The 21,784-nt window shown below is 34.3% G+C and overlaps 1 protein-coding gene across 29 annotated transcripts in view; it reads right to left on the bottom strand.

Annotated features, from left to right (window-relative positions):
- Positions 1–21,784, bottom strand: part of PTPRD (protein tyrosine phosphatase receptor type D) — a 1,176,387-nt gene that overhangs the window by 242,176 nt on the left and 912,427 nt on the right. The window lies entirely within an intron of this gene.

Raw genomic sequence — 21,784 nt, 5'->3', positions numbered from 1 at the left:
TGATAGGATGTAGATGCTTCATCAGGGGCTGCAGGGGCACAGCTGCCTCGCCATGGGCTGCAGGGGAACATGCTCTGCTGCCTCGACCACCTTTTCACCCTCCTTCCCCACTGACCTGGGTATCTGCAGGGCTGTTTCTCTCATATACTTCACCCCATTCCTCATGCTTTTCTAACTGCAATTGCCTGAGCATGGCAACTTCCTTCCCTTTCTTAAATCCGTTATCCCCAAGGCACTGCCACCATTGGTGATGGGCTTGACTTTGGCCACTGGCAGGTCCATCTTACTACCATCTGACACTGGCTTTTTGGGAATGGAGGAAACTTCAAACAGTGTTCACAGAAGCCATATCAGTGGGCCCCCTCTACCAATAACTTTACCTAGTACATATCAGAACTATTTCCTACTTTCTGCTTAACAACCTATTTGAAGTCTCTGTACTCTACAGCACTGTCATCTTTCCAGACCTTCCTAAGCTTTTACTTTCCTCAATTCCCTGATTTATTCACTTTACAACTTCAGTAAAGAATCAAAGACGCAAAGGGCTTACAGCAAAGAGCCTGAGCCTGAAGCCTGGCAGATGGCCAGGGAAAGAAAGCCTGTGTGATTGTATTATCTTGCACCCATATATGGAAATAGAAAGTTACGAGAATATCTTTGAGTCTAGATTTCCCACTAAGTAAAAACACAGAAATCTTCCCAAAGTTGTTTTTTTTTATTCCTATTAGAAAAAGGAATTTTACAGTACAATATGTATTTCTACAAATCCCAAGTCATCTGCACACTTCTGCTGATACATAGGAGCAGCAGCAGCATAAAGCAACTTGTAATCACTAAAGCTGGAATGTCTGCCTGAAAACAGAAGATGGTCAACCATTATTCTATTCTCTGTTTAGAGACTATTTCTTACCAAAAAAAATAATTCTTGATCCCATGAAACCTGGATTAATTCTAAGGCTATGCAGAACAAAACTTTCACTGCTTTTTCTCCCCAATGGTTTCTCCTTCCACAGCTTCTGTCAACCTTACTATGTCTACCAAGACTGTGTCACGAACAATCCTCAGATATTGCTTCTCATTTGCCTTCTTCCTAAATCACAGATTTTCTTCTCACATCTTCCCACTCCTGTATCTTGCTATAAACCATTTCCCCCATCTTTCCACAAGTGCAGTGTATTCCACTAGAAGCATGAGTTTTGTTAACACAAAACAGTAATTAATTTTTTTTTGTTTTGAAACTATTTGATCAACCATTTAGCTTCAAATTCATACCACTGTTAGCAGTTTTTATCTCATACTGTAGAAACGAGATCCAACAATATTCATTCTGGAATGTTATGTCTAGAAAATCACATACATACCTCTCTCTTTTTTTTTTTTTTAAGTTTCACCTTTTCTCAAAGGTATAATGACCTCTACTTCATACTATGACATAATAAAAGAGCATAAAGGAAAACGGTACCGACACTGTAGGCAGCAGAGATGCAACTTACATAACTACCTAGCCAAGCTAGGCAAACTATCTCTACATTCTTATGTACTCATATTTCGCTATCCTTAAGCTGTAATGATGAGACTACATCAGATGAAGCTACAGCTGACAAGTTCCATCTTTCTTCTCTACTACTAATACAACTGTAATATGGTGTTTAACAGAGATTATTTCAACAGCTACTCCAGTTTACTACTGCGCATTTGAAAATGATGCAATGTAACAGCAATGGACATCTTTCTCATTTACGTTCACAGTGTACAATGAATACCTGATGTCAGATAGTTCCATCCATTAAATATGAATAAATACTAGGCTGAGTTATTTACTTAAAGATTCAACTGCTGTATGGCAAACAGCCTGCATGCCTTTGTCATCTGCACAGCATGCAACATTGTCCTGTTAAGCTCCAGCAAGAGCCAAAGCACAAAGATATAAGCTGTAAAATATAACGAGCAGGATGAATACCCATCTTGGATACCCATTCACAATTTCAAGGAGAGATGTCAGACAAAGAAGTTCTGCCCTGGTGTATTATTTTTTTCCTAATGTATTATTTGGTTTCTCACCAATATGCAATTTTGCATGGTCTTACTTCTGTCACACAAGGATACTTAGCGATGATCAGAAAGAATGAAGAAGGATGAGACTGACACTTCCTCAGCAGTGGAAGCATCTCCCTGTAACACAGTCACCTGGTTTTCAGCTTCAAAAGAGGTTAAAAGACATGTTTTCACAGATCTCTTTGTCATTAGTTCTGGATAAAACTGAAGAAAATGTTAAGGCGTAAAATAGTCTCTATTAAGGCACTCTGATTTTACAACTTGTAACTGAGACTCTTGGCCATTAGCAACAAAATTTCTACTCTATTCTAGTAACTATTAAAATGAAGCTTAGGCTATACCTTGTAAAACACAGCAAAGTGTAGCCTTTGTATTTTCCCACTGATGAAAGAGCAGACCATTCACAAAAATATCAGGTCAAAAATATGAGCTAACCTTTTCAGACATACTTTGCTTTTTTTCCCCATGTGGAAGGAATTCACTTCCAAAACGCTGAATCCAGCATAGCTTCTACTAGGCGCAATCAGTAAACATTAGAAATTATGTGATCTCAATCCAATTATGAAGTAATATTAATGCTAATACTAATAATAAAAATTATCCTCTCTCTAATAAAATGGTACAGCCTTTAAAAAAAGAAAAAAAATGCTTTTGCATATGCATATAAAGTGTTTCATATTTTTAGCTGTGCTTTCAACTGCTTTCAACAGAATCACTCCCTTGTCATAATCTCTGAAAGAAAAAAGTTTGTAGAACACAATCCTTCTGTCTCTCCCATTTCTGTTTTTGTAATTTCACAAAGGTAGTAAATACAACATTACAAAAACCTTTGAAATAAGTCATTATTAAGTTACTTGTAGGTTTTCTGATTTAAGTGAGGTCCACGCAATGAAGCTTGAAAAATAATTTTATTAGAATGTGGACCCTATAATTAAGCTCCATGAGATTCAAGTAGTTTATGTAATTGACTTTTCGTTAAACTTTTCATCATCTGTCACGAAAGCCATAATTACAGTGAAAACTAATCTGTGTTGCACACTAATTTCCTAAAAAAGGATTTAGCATTGCATATGGGTCTTCAGCATTGTCTGGATATTTCAATTCTAAAAACAAAAACGTCAGAGATATTTAATTTTTTTTTTTTTTTCCCCCTAGCATCTTCCCAAGATTTGTAAGTGGACCTTCTGTTTGCAGTTCAACTATTCAAACTAATGCTGATTATACTGCTGTCCAAAATGTTCTAATTCAAGTGTAATGATATTACAGTTAAAAATGTAAAATGCATTTAAAAGACCAAAAAACAAGTCTGATAAACTTCAATTAATTCATACATTCCATAATGACAACAGGAAAAAAATCTAAGCAACAATCCTGATTAAAACCTTGATCTTGGCTGCAGTATTGTGTTATAGTAGGGGCTATGTTGCTGGTAAAAAATATTTATTTATTCATTTATTGATCTATTTCAAAGCTGGTCAAAATACAAAGAGCTTCTCAGTCCTCAAATTATGCATTCAAATATGTCTTCCATAACTACCAAGGAAACAGATCATAATTTAGAGTGCTTGAATCTGCTTTGTAGAAATTAATATATTGCATAATCCCCATTTCAAAATAAGGTTTTCACTTGAATTACTTTTCTTTAGAAACGTAATTTTCAATGAGCATGAAAAATAGTACCGAAAACCCTATGTGTACCAGTCTTTCTTTACTTCAATAATTTTTAGTTCTTAAAAGATGAGAAATAGTAATAATAATTTTTTTTTTGAGCATAACTTTAAAAATAACTCATAGGGAAGGCAAAACCTTTGTTTTTTATGTATCTTGTATCATACACAGAAACAGAAACCATTCCCCTTATGATTAGTAACAAAAAATTATAAAACCTCTAGCCTTTTTTAACATACATGGTCCAATAACTCTTTTCTGTCAGTACCTGTATCGTATCATAAAAATATGATTGAATTTCAATTTGATTGAAAATGTGTTCATCTGCACAGTATGCATAAATTTTAAAAAAAATCACTGATTTATCGATAATTGTTTTTAATACAAGCCCAGCAGAAGCTGTACACACTGAAACGAAAGTACTACATGCTCTACCCAGAGTTTTTAAAATATTTTCCAGTAACTATTACAAAAATAAATACACATAAGCATCACACAAAACAAAGGTTTCCGATAGAAAAAAATGCAAATATGCTTAAGTTTCTAGACTGAGGCTCCAACTTCAGTCTAATCAGTAGTTTTTCTTTGTGTAACTCCACTAATTGCATTGTGTCTCTCTACACATGGTGCAATTCAACATCAGTGACACCTCTTTATCTGCTTATATGATGTTGATCAAAATCACAACTACCAAGGGAACTGAAAATTACCTGTTAAACATGATCCTCAGGATGTGAAGCCATGTTCTGGCCGAAGTCATGCCCTGTGTTATGTTATCCCTCATCTGCGCTCACTTAAAGCCACAGAGCTCTCTCCCTCCTGGGAGAATGACAGTCTGTGGTGTGTTTCAGAATGTAATGAAATGCTGTGCAGAAATTAGCAAAAATATAGACGTGGACAACTACTGTTGTGAGCCTGAACTCTAATCCAATGCTCTACTTGTGAACCCAAACCTGTAATAAGCTACATATGATTTAGAGTCAGTATTTCTTAATATCCAATTAGAACTAGAATAAAACCATTAATGGTTCTTTAATAATAGCACTTAGCTTATTAAAACACATAAAAGGCTTGGCTCCCTTGGGCCACTTTTACAGGTCATATATTAGAGCTGAGAAAACAATACCCTCTTGAAGAAGGACAAAACCTTCTCCACTTCATAGTTTCCAATTTTATTTCCATAGTTCAGATGTATTAGAAGATCCCATTTTAAGAAGTAAAAGGTGTCTATTATAGAGGGATCAAATGCCCTGCAACTTTAGCTGTATTTTAAATTCATCATTATACTTGGACATAAAACTCCACTGCTTCTACCACATATTAATAAATACAAAACATTCTGACTGAAGATACCTAAGTGCCTAGATTAAATAGTTAAAAGACAATTTAATTTTGTTTTGCAATTGATGGTCACTGTGTACACCTTTTCTATTTGGAAAATCATTAGTATCTTATGGAGAAAAAATAACTTGCCTAGGAAGCAGCTTTGCAAGTGAAACAGAGTAAATTTACAGTATTTTGAAATACTACTCTCAATTTTCAATGTATCTACAGGAACTCAAATAAAAGGTATAACTGCATTATAAAATAAAAGCAGAGAATAACTAATCTGAGACTAATGCTGAGCTAGACAACTACTGGTGTGCTCAGAAAATGACAGTGTGTTATTTCTCTAAATTCAAATCCAGCCATTTAAGTGGGAAGTGAACATTACAAATGTCTCATGGATGCTGACAGTTACCTGTATAAAATCAGTGGATCGTTTCAGTAGGTGACTTAATGTAATTTACTTCCACAAACTAACCAACTGTCTTCATTAAAAATTTCTGACACCTATGCAACCAGAGAACTAAAATGCAATGGGAACCAATTTTTGCAAACACCTTCCTGAGGCATTGAAATAGTCTAAATTTGAAACACTGCATTTCTGTGAGAAGGATTATTAATCCCACCATGGTATAATGACAATGGTAGTTGTCATGGTACAATAAATAACATACAGGCAAAATTAATCTTCCTTGCTGGTAGATTTCAGGAAAAGAAACACATTAGTACTTAATGGTCTCAAACAAAGATTGCTTTGGGAAGTCTGATGTAAGCATAGAGGAGTTGAAATTAAAAAAAAAAGGTAAGATTTGGTGTGGAGTACTATGAAAATAAAACTGTATGCCTGTATCATCATATTTTTAGCCAAAAAATACACCTCCTAACCACTGTTTGCAGCTGCAGGGCTTCTCTCACAGTTAGTTGTGTGCAATGGGAGTTTCAGCTAGGATTTATGATAGCAAATCTTAGTACAGAATCAAGGAATCATCAAGGTTGGAAGACACTCTTCAAATTCAAACCATCCAGTCCAACCATCAATCATCCAGTCCAATTGTCTTATTGAGCAAGTACATTTGATTTATGATAAAATGTAGAAAGTCAAGCTTGATTTACCTTCATAAAAAGAAATACGGTCACTATACCAAATACATTGTTATGTTTCTTCAATTCTGATACAAATCAATTAGCTATAGTTTAAGTAAAACTGCATTAAGTACCTTAGTTTTGGTACACCGTTTCAATACACTGAATAGCTTCTTGCTTTATTTACTTTAGAATGTCTTTAAAACCATTCATATCACTAGAGGGTTTTGTAGGGTTTTTTTTTGTTTGGTTTTATTTTCTTTTCCCATTTACCACCAATGGATAGAAGAGGGAGCAATTTACAGTGCATTTCACTAAAATAAAGACAGAGTGAGAATTACAATCCAAATAAAAAAAGTCAGTGACTTCTTGGTACTGTGCATTTCTTCTGTGAGTATTCACAGCTGTAACTTCTATTCATAAAACACAGACTATCATTGTTTTACACAGAATAACAGAATTGCTGTGAACATGTTAATTCATGCTGATTCATGATAACATTGCTTGCTTACTGCCTGATAATAGGAATGAGCTTTTACCACTTCTGTGATCAAGTACTAATTTTTTAACTGGACAGAATACTTACTTGATTTTTATTTTACTTAAAAAAATTCAGGATCAAGCCAGGATGGGACAAATTCAGCACCCCATCAGAACTAAAACCATAAGACATGATCAAAAATGTGTGATTTTAATGAAGAGCACCTGAACTCTGTAGAATCAATACTCTGTATGCAATACTGCATGCCAGTAAAAGAAAATATGAACTTCACTTTGAAAGTAGGAACTTACTGTTACTCTTAACCTTTATCTGCAATTTCCATTAAGTACACTGCCTTTTCAAGTAAGTTAGTGGACCCAAGAATAAATATACATAATCTAGAAAATAAAGAGTCAACAGCCAATACCTAATGAAAATTTAAAAAAAAAACTGGAAGAGATAAAAGTAATATTATGATGCTACCCCTCACGGGAATCCAGTTTCATTACAATCAAGAGTGTGTCTGCTTTGTCCTTGTTATGCTCTCCTTTCATGCATGCTGAGCTTTCCTTGCTCACTGCATTAATCACTGTCCACAGCTGGTATGATTTAGCTGGGTTCTGTTAAAAATATCACAGACTATTCAAAATTCAAGAAGTAGAAAAGTATTTATGAATTAACTAGAGTTTAATAATACACTACAAATCCTTGCAAAGTCTTAGGCTTAAATTCCAATATGCAAAAATGTTACATAATTCCATATACTATACATGTAATTTTTTAAAGATATCTGTTAAAAATAACTGCTCTCTTGAATTTACAGTAAGCATCAGTGAAATACTACCCACTTAGCTAGAAGTGGTGTTTTATTTTTTTAACAACAATCCTTACCTTTATTTTCTAATTAAACTTGAGTATTATCATGCATGATTAAATAGGCTTTGGTAACTTCTGATGCAATGTCTGATAGAAAAATCACTGGTTTCTGTGGTAAAAAGTCAAATGATGTTTTATAGTGATGCTTTATTTCCTTAGCTTCTTTATGTCTTTGCCAGGCAGCTTATTAAAAAAACAAAAAAACAAAACAAAAAACAAAAAATAAACATACAAAAACAACCAAACCAAAACAAAAACCTAAGAAATTTCAAGCAGAGCTTGGAAGAATAAGACTCTCCCTACAAATCCCTCGACCTTTAGATGCAAACCTATACGCAACTAGAAATGTCCACAAGCTTTCTCCCCCTTTTTTTAATCTCTCTCAGACTCACAGACAGAAACATATGCAAGTCAAGAATTTCAATAGAGCTCTTGCCAGTAACATAGCTCTAAAAAATACACCCATTTAAAGAAGGCACAAATAGATCCTGATGTAAGTTTATAGGATAATATTAAAAAGGGAATTTAATTACTAGTGAATCAAATTTTTCTTATTCTTAGGAGTGCTACAGGTTTTCCTTACTATGGATCTAACAGCACTACTTATGGAAGAAAAGTGAACCTTGTATTCCAAAAATTAACACAATTCTTTTCATACATATGTGCAGAGTGTTTTATCAGTAAAATGTTTCAATGGTTATAGCAAGGTATTATTATTCTGGTCAGAATTCTCGTTTTATATGACTCTGCCTTCATTATCACATGCAAATGTAACACCAGAACCAGTAAAAATGGAAGTTTATGCAAACAGACAAGATTTCTCAAGGAAAAAAAAACTGATCCTCTTTTTCCTAGCAACATGAAAAAGTCATTTAATTATCTACATTCTCACATCAACTTGCAACTAATGCATAATGTAATCAATATAGTGATAAAACATGTTTCGTTCATATGTTTACCCACAGTCAGTTTCATCAAAAAATAATCAAGCTTCGTGTTTCTTCTTCAAAAATATAGTCTACATAGCCATTACTTCTTAAATAGCACATCTGTTTTAGGGCTCTTGCATTTTTTAATGTAATTCAAGCAGTATACACTCCCATGATGAGACCCAGAAGAAGTATCATCTTTGTGCCGTTCTGGTATATCGTCCAATAAAGTGTCACACTGCTTTCTGCAGAGTTACACGCATTAATTTTCAAGGCAGAGTCAGTGCCAGCAGAATAGAGACTGTTGGCCCAGACACACTCTGGCTCAGTCCTGTGATCCATTTATGGACTCTGTTAGGGTCATCAGGGGGACAACCTGATAGTCTCCACCTCCTCTCCCTCATCACATTCTACTATCTAACACCTCAATACCTCACACTGAGGTTTAAGGCTCACTCGCTTTCTCCATCCCATGACCCCAACCCACCATTTCACCACATGCAGCACTGCTGGAAAGCTCACCACACTTACCAATACAGACTAACAAAACATAGCTTTCTAATAGTGTTATGAAGGTGATTAGAAGAGTCATGGATGACTCTCCAGCCACTATTTACTTCTCTGGATTTTAAACAGAACACATGCTTACCAGACAAATCTTAGTGTTTACTATAAGAAAGGGCTCTTTCACTGAACCTGTTCTAACCTTGGGTGCTGGGAAAAACATGAAGATAAAACCTAGCAGTGCGGTAAGCATTACTTACCTTCAACTGAGAAATCGCACATATGCACATAAATAAAAAAATAGATAAATTGGTATCTTAGAGGAAACAAAAAAGGGGGAGAGGAGGTGTAATTTATAAAAAATAATACAAACAGAGAGAAAAAAACCCTTCACAGTTTCCAGGATATGCTAACGTACCTCTCAATCAGGCAAATTTGTGTTGATAGTTCATATACTTCATGTGAAAAACAGGTGGTTAATTCTCCCCTTACTTTTTGTTGACTTGGATCCTCAGTCACTTCCCCTCCACATATGTACAGATCTAACCGAAATGACCTTTTGAAATGCATCAAAAAGCTATCAAGCAGCATAACCAGATCCTAGAAACAGTGAATATTTCAAGTTTTTCTTTCAGACCAACAAACTTCCAACAACAGTTTCCCAACTTCATCATCTTTAAAAAAATGATAAAATTGTCCCTGAAATAAATCAGTACCTAATTCAGACTGCAATGCAAATAAAAAATACCAAAACCACGATGATGTAACAGCTTTTCCTTATGGTTCCTCCAGGTCTCAATTCAGAATGAAAAACGAAGAATCCATTTAATCCTTAATTACTTATGATAAAGATTTGTGGGTGAGAAGTTCCATTATTCACACCCAGTGTCTGGGCACAGCTAATACATTGTTACTAGTGTCCATTCTGCTAGAACTACAGTGATTTTCTTGCGTGTGTCATTTTGAAAGGACAGCAGAAACCTGCAGCTGCTCTGCAGTTGATCAGATACAATCACAGGAGTTCTTCTCATGAGTGAACTACCTAACCTCACAGCCCATTTTACATTCCCCAAAGCTTTTCCTGAAAACAGTAACTGGTCTCTAGTATGGGCTTTTCCTACATCTTGCCACAAGACACTACACATTGCACCACTGACACTACTGGGGTTGAACAGTCTGTGTTAAAATATTAAGTAACTTGTGTGGTGCCTTGGGGAGAAAACAGAGCTACCTACAAAGCTCTTCTATCCAAAGAAAAATTATGACAATACTAGCTTAGAAATACTATGATACTTCATAAGCAGATGCTTTGGAATATATGAGCCTGGTCAAAAGTCTCTTAGGAACTCAAGCATCTGGCAGCACTTAAGACACTGGGTACTAGATGACTTGTATAATGAAAGAAAGTAATTTTAAAGATCCCTCTCACATGTTGGAACTGAATGGTGATGGATGCATGAAGACTGAATAACTGCTGCTTCCTTGACTCCAAATACAGATCTCGTTTTGTTTAATGTCACGATCTTTCCTCAAATATATGAGAAATCAGTTTGGTGAGAAAATGGCTCATAGCTGGTAAGCATGTGAGTAGACATATGAGAACTGTATAAAGAATACTACAGTTTTGACTTCAAGTCAGTTGTTCCTCTCCTTGTTCGATCTAATGAAAACTGACATAACTACATGAGTGACTGATTTTAGCTGTACTAAAGGATATTTACAATGAGGCCGAGGCCTTAAAACATTGACACAGTTTTATCAGTTATAAAATGTTTCTCTTTCTTCATGAAATATTCACTCCCAGCATCAGACTGTCCAGCACTTTTATTGTCAATAAAATTTGCAATATTCTCAATACTCCCTAGAGCATTGATTAGAATTTTCATATTTGTTTTAGTCAGTTATTCACTGGTTTACCTAAAAAGGTCTTTAAAAAAAGACCTTTTTACATTTTAAACCACAGAGCATTCAGACTGTGTTTTGATCCAAGGGTTAGCAACTGCTGTGATGTCAAAGAACACTCATGAGTGATAACTTCATTCAAACCATTCACAAAGAGGGTTTAATTCTGAGAATTTTTCTTTACTCTGTGGAAAATTACTGTGCATATGTGAAGAATTCCATAAATACTAACTTTTCAACATTGGAAATCCATGTTGCTGAATCGGAAAAAAAAAATGGTATACTGTAAGCAAACTCTAGGACTCCTCTAGACCTTGATTTTAGTTTTTTTTATTTCAAATACTTCAAAAAAACCTCTGCAGCACTTCATAAGATACCAGAAAGAGCACTTAAATGTTACACCTACAACTCAAACTTACAAGGCAAAAATTTTCTAGAGCTGGGAAGATAAAGCAAAAAAATAACAATACATGTGATAAGAAGAAGGTGAAAATATTCCTACCGTGATACAGAAAAAGAACCTATATAACTTAAAAATCCTTTTCATAAGCCTGAAAACCAACATCCTCTTACATCTTCCTTTACAGAACAAGAAAGGCTTTGAAGCTAAATAAATACAAAGAAACTCTCCATAAAAACATCAGGACAAAAACTTTGTGTAAAACGGTGTTACAAAGACAAAGTAGTCCTGAAAGTTGGTTTAGTTAGAGTTGGGTTTTTTTAGAGTTTTTTCTCCAAAGGAGGATTTACATAGGTATAAGAAACAGATAATACAGGCTGCATTATGGGCTGATTTTATACCAAAAAGACTCAGCAGTAACCAAAATGCTACTACCACAGTGAAACTCCAAACTCTGGAAACTAGAAGTTTTACTTGTACCATGTACGTGCTTACATGAAGAAGATATTTGGGATATTTTGATTCATTCTTTTTTAAATTTTTTCTCAAAAACTAGAAGCTGGAGGTTGATCAATGTTTAATCTTCTAGTATAGGCATCTTTCTCCATATATGTAATAGAAATGAACTTACAGAAAGATAGAAGTACCAGAAGCTTGCTTTAAGCTACGTTTCTACCAATCAGAGAGTGGTCTAAGTTCTGCCCATTTTTGTAATTGCATTTTTTGTGAATTGCGGATTTTTTTCAGGATGTGAAAATTTATACAGACACATATGCACAAATACACACACACATAAAAGTAAAAGGAACAATTTCCAAAATCTGTTTTGGAGAAAAGAAATTAAATCAGTTTCCTAAACTATTTATGGACATTTACAAGAGTAATAGCTTTACTTTTGGTTTAGATTTTTAGAGAAGAATGGAAAATATTTTTATTTTTAGAGAATATTAGAAGATTTTAAAGTCGAGGAAAGAGATTTTATATCTGCAATTAAACACTTCAAGTAATAAAGTGCTTCCTAGATTTTTGTTTCTCAAAAATATGACATACCCTATTAAGAAAAATTGTACAAAATAGTTTTTCCCAAAATAATAATATAAAATTATTAAAATTAAAATACTGATATTATTAAAATAAAAAAAATAATATTTCCCAAAATAATAAATCCCTTTTTTTTTATTAAAAAAAACCTGTAGAGTATGCACAAGAGTCACGTCGGTCAATCTTCAAGATTAAACATTTTTATGACATTCAGCTTTAACTGTCTTCTTACAATGAAGAAATCAGAAGATGAAGATACAAAGAGGTGCCATTTTAATATAATATTAAGACTACTGTTTGACAAGGTTGCTATATTTCTTATGATATATAAGGGTTAAAAGACTGTCATTCTTGAAGACCAAAATGCAAATAAGAAGTAAACCTAATCACAGAATCACAGAATGGGTACAGTTGGAAGAGGCTGTCATTAGGGTCATCCGGTTGAACCTCCAAGTGGGATCATCCCAGAGTACAGGATTGGATTCAGACAATTCTTAAATAGCCCAGTAAGGGAGACTCCACAATCTTACTGGCCAATCTGTTCCAGTGCTCAGTCACCTGCATAGTAAAGAAGTTCTTGCTCATGCTCATATTCAGGTGGAAATTCCTGCACCATTTCCTGCCCACTGCCTTTTATCCAATTGCTCAGCACAATCCAGCAGAGCTTGGCTCCATCCTTTGACACGCCCCCTTTAGACACTGATGAGGTCCCCTCTCAGACTTCTCTTCTCCAGGCTGAACAGGCCTAGCTCCCTCAGCCTTTCCTCATAACAGAGATGCTCCAGTCCCTTAAACACCTTTGTTACTCCGTACTGGACTGGCTCCAGCAGCTCCGTGTCTCTCTTATACTGAGGAGCCCAGAAGTGGACACAGGACTCCAGATGGGGCCTCGTCAGGGCTGAGTAGAGGGACAGGATCACCTCCCTTGACCTGCTGGCAGTGGTCTTCCTAATGCACCCCTCTCGTTTGTCATGAGGGCATACTGATAGCTGATGGATAACATGCAATATTTGGTCAACCAATATAAGTTATTTTCTTATACTTTTTCATATGAAAAAAATGGCTATTAAATGTGAGAATACATTTCAAGTAGTATGAAATACTGTTGGTGCTTTTTTTGCAATTACATCTTCTAAAATAAGCACAATCAAATATTCAGTAAAGTACAAAAATACACTTTGCAAATAGTAATCTGACTAGATCCCAAGAACATCTATTACTATTAAAATTAATCTCATGCAGTTAACCAGGAAGTAGGAGAATTTGAAAAAAAGCCTTGCAGCCTTTACGACAACAGAAGAGAAAAAGATAGAGATGTAAAACTTGACTTTCATACTATAAGTGGCCCCAGCTTTTGTCTGAAACAAAAAAAACTGTTAGAGGTCTCTTTTTCTTGAAAATGCAAGAATGATAGACTCACTGTCCTGCAAAAATTCCTAGTGGACTCCTCTTACATTTTTTGTTCTCAACTGTCTTTTCTGATTGTAAAATTTTAAATAGCTACCAAGCTTTTTAAATAGTACAATACACTTCATGTGACATTGAAAAAATAAAATACATATACAAATTGCAAAGTAGATACTGCATTTTTAATGACAGTTTAGACTGAAATAAATTGTAAATCACAAAAGAACTTTTTGGTATACATAAGTTGAGTCTTAATACTGTTTCCTGAAACTAAAAAAATGCAACAGAATGAAGAACAGACAAAGAAGTTTCACTCTGAGTTCTTTGAATAAATATAGAAATTCTTTGGGAAATTTTAAATTCTTCACTTGAAAAAAAAATCCATTGTTTTTTCATTTTCCAGTAGGAAAATGAAGTTTGTTATAAAAAGATGATTTTTTTTTTATTTCCAGGGATTGCAAGAGGCCTGAATGTTAGAGGCAAGAATAAAGGAAATTATAGGAGAAAATGTCCACATTAGAAGTATTGAGCAACTCATAGGACAAACCCAGACACATCCCAGGATCCTGAGGGAAAGAATGGCAGACAAAGATACCAAGCCACTCAAGATCGTATTTGAAAAGTTGTGGCAGTAAAGGGAAGTCTATTTACTGGAAATAAAGAAACATTATAGACTGGCCCATCCATCTCACCTCCAAGCCGAGTGAAATTATGAAAAAGGTCTTCCTGGAAGATGTAGCAAGACAAATGAAGGCAGGGAGATAACTGGAGACAGACATGGTTGTACAAAGTGCAAATGCTTCCAGGGTTTACTTACAATAACTGTGTCAGTGGGACAAGGGAAGAGCAACTCATGATCTATGCAGACTTCAGTAAGACCTTTGGCATGGTCCCCCACAACATTCTAACCACAAAATAGGCAAGATATATGCTTGACAGATGTACTATCAGAAGAATAAGAAGCAGGCTAGAAGACCACATCCAAAGACAATGACATCAAGTGGAAGCCACCATGAGGGTGGTGAGATACTGCAACAGATTGACCAGAGAAGTTACAGATGTCCCATCCCTGAAGTGTTCAAGGCCAAGTTGGATGGGGCTCTGAGAAACCTGATTTAATTAAAGGTATCTCTTCCCATGGCAGTGGGGATTGGACTAGATCATATTTAAAGACTGATTTTAACTCAAACAATCCTGATATCGCAATTCTTTGAAAATGAAAAGAAAGAAAATTCAAGGGAGTAGATATACTTATCATTTCAACACAACCCAACAGATTTTCAACACTACAGAGTATCCATAAATTCCAATTTTATAGTGGTACCACAGAATCAAAGAATATCCAGGAAGGGGCCCATGAAGAAGATCACAGAGTCCAAGTTCTGGCCCTGCACAGGAGATGCCAACAATTCTATTATGCACCTGAGAGTATTGTCCAAACACTCCTTGAACTCTGTCAGGCTTGTGGCCGTGACCACTGCCTTGGGGAGCCTGTTCCAGTGCTCACCCCATCCTCTTCCCCAAACGCGTAAGAACCTTTCCCTAATAACAACCTAACCGAAATCTCCCCTGACACAGCAGCCATAAATACTGACTCCATATCAGCACAAACTTCACAGCAGAACTTCAAACTGAGGGATTATCTCTTATACTTTTCTTCCAAGTCCTGACTGTACTGATTGTTTGCCCCTGAGAAGGTGGAGTGACAGAGCAGCTGGGTGGGCACCCATCAGCCAGCCAAGGTTAAGCAACCACACTTAAACATAGCAATGAAATTTAGTGAGACTTAAAGTTCATTTCCTGTCTACAAAATTGAAATGCAGATAAAAACCAAATATATAATATACTATTTTCCTTTTTATGAGTAAGTATTCCATTTTGGGGACAGCACTGGCCCTTTTTTCCCCTGAATCATTAATGAAATAAGGCACTGAAACCTCTTCAGAATACCTGTGTATGCTATTACTAAAAAAAGTAAGCTAAACTAATTTTTATGTACACCAGACACACATTAATAAATTTGGGAGACTGTTCACAGAATTCCAGCTCTTGTATAATATATCAGCATAATTCTGTGATGCATTTAAAAAGACATTTAGCATGAAACACATTTTAATTTCACTGAATTCAGCAGGACTCCTCAGATAGGAATTTAGGCAACAGATTGTATTCACCTGGATGTTACACATTGACAAATACATTCTTTAAAAGCCATGCCAAGAGTTTTCTACTGACCAAGAGTTTTAGTTTATAACATATTGTATAAGAATATTTAATAATATATTTAATAAAAATATTTAACAAGTAGATGGCAAAAATTTAAGATATTCCTGTATCATGTCACAATGACACCAAGATTGTCTGATTATCTGTACTATAATAAAGCCATTATCACAATGTTGTTAGGAGGATCCAAATAAAAGATTACATTTAATGCAGTTGTAAGTCAAATAAGAAAAAAACTTCATCTCATTATATTATTTCATGCTATATGTATGACCATGAACACAGTTTATATGTGTTACACATACATATGAGTTACAGTTGAGCTTTGACATAAGTTAAAGACAAAGACACAAAGGAAAAAATACAACCAGGATAAAACAAAAGAGTGATTCATCAAAATTGGACTATGCTAAATGAATCTAGTCTCTTTGATAAAATACTTGATTTTTTTAGATGCAGGTGAAAATGATACAACTAATATATTTGTATTGAGGCACTGTATTCTTCAGCAAAACATCATGAAATGGGAAATTAATGATTAAAATAAAAACAAACTGGAATTATTTTATGAAACATAAAACATTTAACAAACTATCCTGAACCAAGCTTAAAAAAACCCTCTCTATAAAGCTACATCAATCTGTAATATTGTTCTTGCAGGAACAGCTTTGGGACTTAAAGAATTCTAATTATTCACTTGGCTGCAGAAAACAGAGTTAGCTAATGATACATGCTAATGGTGATAAAAAGCTAAAAGTGATAGCCTTTCATATGATGCAAGTTGTTGCCATTATAGAAAAGGATCTAAATATCACACTAAAAAATTTGATCTAGAGTACTGAAACAACTGAAATAAGAGAAGTCACCACTGTAAAAAGTACAAGGAAAAGTGCTTAAAGACAACTGCAAAGGGTGCATCAGAAAATACACACACACACACACACACACACACACACACACATATATATAAATCATGAAATTATGGAAAGCCAGAGAAATGCAGCTATTTCAAAAGCTAAGAAATTTCTGCAAAGGTATGTATACACTTTCCTCACAGAGCTGGAGAAAAACTAATGCTAATGATATAAAAAAAAATTTGTATTCTTTGACAGTATTACATCCTAAAGCTTACACAGACTTCAGTTATCCATGTGCAACAGAGTTCACTCCACATGGAAAACACAGAGATAAAGCATACTCTGGTAAGAAAAAGAGATTGTGCATTTCAAAGAAGACTCAATAAGCAACAAAAATAAAGGCTAACTGCTACTGATAAGTACTTTGGAAAGGAGAACAAAGAGACTAGTGGGTAAACACAAAAGAAGAAGAAGGTTTATTCAAATGATAAGCAGAATTATAAGGCTCAGTCCAATTGGTTACAAACAACTAACTCTCAAAGGAAACCAACTTATCAATTTACCATTTTCAGGACAATAATCTATTTACCGTCTTAAGTAGCTGTTCATCCCTCAGGACCCTTCTGGGTATCTTTCAACTAGAACCAAACAAACATTTAGGATTTAGCACATCTTAAGAAGCAAAAAAATAAATGTGTGAAAATGCTTCAGAGGGAAGGGGCCAGTGGAACGATGCAATGTCAGGAAAATCAGGAACTGTAACAGAGAGCTACCATCACCTAAATTAAATCTTTTCAAAGGCAGATGAGCTTCTGGGTGGGAGGCTGCCACTCTCCTTTTCACTAATCATTCGACAGTGTTGATTAAATCTTTTTATGCAGATGTAATGTGATAGAAAAAACTCAAAAGTGCCCTTTTTTCCCTCCATTTCCCCCTTTTCCAGTGTTTTACTCATTGAATCTACAAGGTTAAAATAACAATTGTGGTACAAACTAAACAAAACTACTTAGTAGTAGGCTATACATTAACTCTAACCCTATGCTTTAGAAATAATATGAGTTATCAAATGATTCATTTCAAAAACTAATTCAAGATGAAATTCAATGGCTTAGAGCCCTGTAAGAGATTTATTCTAATACTGAAATAGACTAATTTTACCCCTTTATAGCATAACATGCACCACTTCCACATTCATGTCCTATAAACTTCCTTTTGGGATTCCATTTGCAGAACATCTGCCTTTTCAAAACTATGAGAAATGTAAAGACACCCCATGACAAACTAGAGCATCAAATCCAAATAGAATAGATACTCCTTTTATTTCATGTTTAGCTACTGATTCTGTCATTGATTTTAATGTACCTGATGAATCTCTGAGGGATTTTAAACTCCTAACACCTGGTAAAAATCAGTGGGAACTGGGCATCCCCCTCTCATATGCTTTAGAAAATCCCCTCTTTGAGAATTGAGAGAATTATTAGTCTATTAGACTCTTACACAAAAATATAGACCTCGCAAGGCAAATGGTCACCCTCCCCAAAAGACGGAAACAACAAAAACAAACAAAAACTTGTATAAGAAAAAGGTGTAAATAATAATAAAAAGAGAAGAAAGTTTTAGAAGACTTAAACCAATATGCATCTTCTAATCTTTTTTTAAATCTAAAATCCTGTATCAAATTCATAAAGTCATAGAATAAATCCTGATTCCTCTCTGTGCTGCTATTTTTTCTTGATATATATGGATAATTTAAGTCTGTACTTAGTGTAGTTCTGTTCTAAGTGTTATTATATAGGTGTCTCTACAGGGTAAATTTTTTTCTTGCTTATATTCATTTGCTGTTGATTGATACTGGTAGCCTTTAGAAGCAACTTGAGAAACGAACAATTGCCAGGTGATCTACATAACCTTGTGTCCCTGCTAAGTGCCTTTTCCAATAGTGATTCTTCTGGTCCTTTTTCTGTCTCTAAGGGCATGTTAACCAAGAGGATTCTACCAGATTGGTAAATCAGCTGAATATGAAGGAGCAGAAATGAAGGAGCTTGATCCACAGTTCCAAACAGTTAGTTTTCTTAATTACAATTAAAATTATTTCACTGCAGTCTAGGTTGGTGTTCAAAACCACAAAATGGAGGAATATAGGAATATACTACCGGGTAATTCCAACCACAAAGGTTGTTTCTCCAACTGCCACTGGACCAAACCCATACTAAAGGGCAAAATTAGAAATATAAATAAACTAAGTGAAGACAGTTACAGTTGTCATATTTCAAACACAAGGAAGTAATACAGATGATGGAGAACAGAATGAAAATGATGCTTGAATCATCTGGTATAACTACTGTTTGACCTCCTTTTTCATTCTGTGATGTCTTGCAGCACTGACATACATACTCCACGATATGGCAAAAGGAGGAAAATCACTTGTGTGAGTACTCAGCCAATGAGATGCTGTGTTAAAGGTGGGGGGAGGTGGCACAGAAACAAAAGAGAAATAATGACTGAATGCACAAAAAACATGCTCCAGGCTGAGAGAAGAGAAATGCTATCAAGACAAGTCACGCTATTGCCACTATTAGAAGTGTTTGTACGATTACCTGGTAGTAATTTATTAAATGAAATAAAAATGTATCTATTCTATAAAATATAGTATTTATCAAGAATGTTTGTATTATTATTTTTAATTTATTACTGTATGTGTAAAATATAACATTGGTTGCTGATAAACAATATAGAAATAACATCTCATTTCACACCATAGTTTCACTTACTACAATTACTTGAAAATATTATTCTGCCATTTTCTTGCATCACTTGGGTCTCTCAGAGTATCTATAAATGAATTTATTTATTAAGTTGGAAAAATTTATGTCCAATCAATAGGTCAATCAGTGTATGTCTAACAAAATGAAATTAAAACAAGCTGTAAATGGATCCCTCAGTTTCTTTATGAAACCTACCAATATGGCTCTGTGCCTGTAAGACAGATGCTGAACAGCTGCACTTGGAGGTAACTAACTCATATTTGTTAGAGAACCCATATTTTGAACAGAAGAAGCTCTTCCTAAGACATTTGTCTAATTCTGAGAAAATAAAAGGGAAAAAGAGAGATGGCAGAAGCTGTATCAAACTTCAAAATAAACCTAAAAAAAGTTAAGTGTATATACCCTTTGATGTGACTGAAAGACAGGATGTTACAATGTTACCACATTTTTCAAATTACATCACTGTATTTATCTGCTGAACACTTTTTTGAAGTATCTTCAACATTCAGATTAGATTTCAATCACAATGCCTCATTTATAATTTATTTAATCCTATTCTTTACTTAGAAAAGTAGCTGAAGCAGATGCCAGGAGGATAACATAAATAACAAGCATAAATATTGCAACAGATAATATATTTCACTTAGTGATTTCTAACTATTATTTATATATATTTATATATTTAGTGATTATATTTACATATATACTATATAAATATATTTATATATATTTATATATTTAGTGATTATAACTATTATAATTTCTAACTATTATTGTGATAAGATGTGATAAGAATCCACATACTTTGAATATTAAATAAATCAAAAACTCTGAAGAAAGTTATTCTAGAACACCATCTGTACTAAAATTGCCATTCCATGAGGTAAAGTAGAATATAAACCTGCATGAAATTTGGTGGTTTCTATTGTTACTAACATAAACACTAATTTGCCTGTACTGAGTTACGCTATTGCATAGCAGGAGAGTAATTGATACCACACAAGTCTGTAAGATTGCTGTGAGTTTAAATGGTGTAAGCACATCTGTATAATCTACATGCTTCCACAGAAATAAAAACTGTATTAAATACATATCCACTAGAATAGTAAATTAAGTATTTCAAGATGTCAAAAGCCTTCCCTTTCCTAAAGGAAAAGAGTTCTTGAATTATAAAGATATTGCATAGATATTAACCTAATAAATATGATTTTAGCACTCCTTTAGAACATAAATGGGTGTTAAATATTATATCTCGTTTGCATTTGAGCTTCTTTTTAAAGAGTCAGTGGTAATTAACATGGACAACCCTTGCATATACACCTCAGTGTAAGTATGCCGCATTTCAGCAAAAGGTTGCAACAGATATAAAATATGTTAATTTCTCCACATTAATCTTACGTGCATTTGTAAAATTTGCATTTGTAACTTCATCTGTCAATTTGCTTATAACTATCCATTTCTTAGACTTTTTCATACCTTCTGAGGTTATCTTAATCCTTGAAACTAATTTATTTGCCACAAATATTCTTCACTCATATCCAGAACTCTAGAGCAAATCACTCGTTTTATAATTACAAAAATTTTAAAGTGAAACAGTTTCTTTTCTACTCTGGATATCCATCAATTTCTATACCAGATGAACAGAAAAATGCTCCTATCCTTTTTTATGTAAGTAAAAGGCCAAGGTAGCACCATTAGTTGATTAGTCATTATTTGGAAACATCACACTATTAAGCCTCAGTTCCTATTCAATGATGATTTTGCATTGTAGGGAATACCACAGGATTACTATATGCACCATAAGGAATAGTTGAGGCCTTCAAATCTTTTGTTATCCTATCTGTCATTTCAATTTCAATTTTCAATTACACACTATCTACATTTATCTTTTTTTATTTTTTCCCATCTGTGTGAGTGGCATTTCACTGATGAATAATTAAATGCAAAAGAATAATTTCAGTATTGTAGTACAGTATTTCCACATATGGAATTCTACCACTCAAAAAGAAAGCACAAATATTCACATTTCTTTGTGATCAGCCTGCAAATTCCTTATGGCATAGTAAAATAGCCAGCCTAGAGGAATCAGAAGAATGTTGTTTTTTTTTTTTCATTTTATAACTGTTTTCACCATCATTAAGCAGTTTCCTTATTCCTTTGCTGTACTTAAATTCCATTTATTATAATTACTTAATCTCTTTACAAACAGAATTATTTAATTACACATCTTCATTGCACACTAGAGGTCAGCCATTAATGACCAA

The sequence above is a fragment of the Cyanistes caeruleus genome, chromosome Z, assembly GCF_971803275.1.
Source record: "Cyanistes caeruleus chromosome Z, bCyaCae1.hap1.1, whole genome shotgun sequence".
Classification (NCBI taxonomy): Eukaryota; Metazoa; Chordata; class Aves; order Passeriformes; family Paridae; genus Cyanistes; species Cyanistes caeruleus.
Note: the sequence above shows the minus strand (reverse complement) of the source record. Positions and strands in the feature narration are given on the sequence as shown.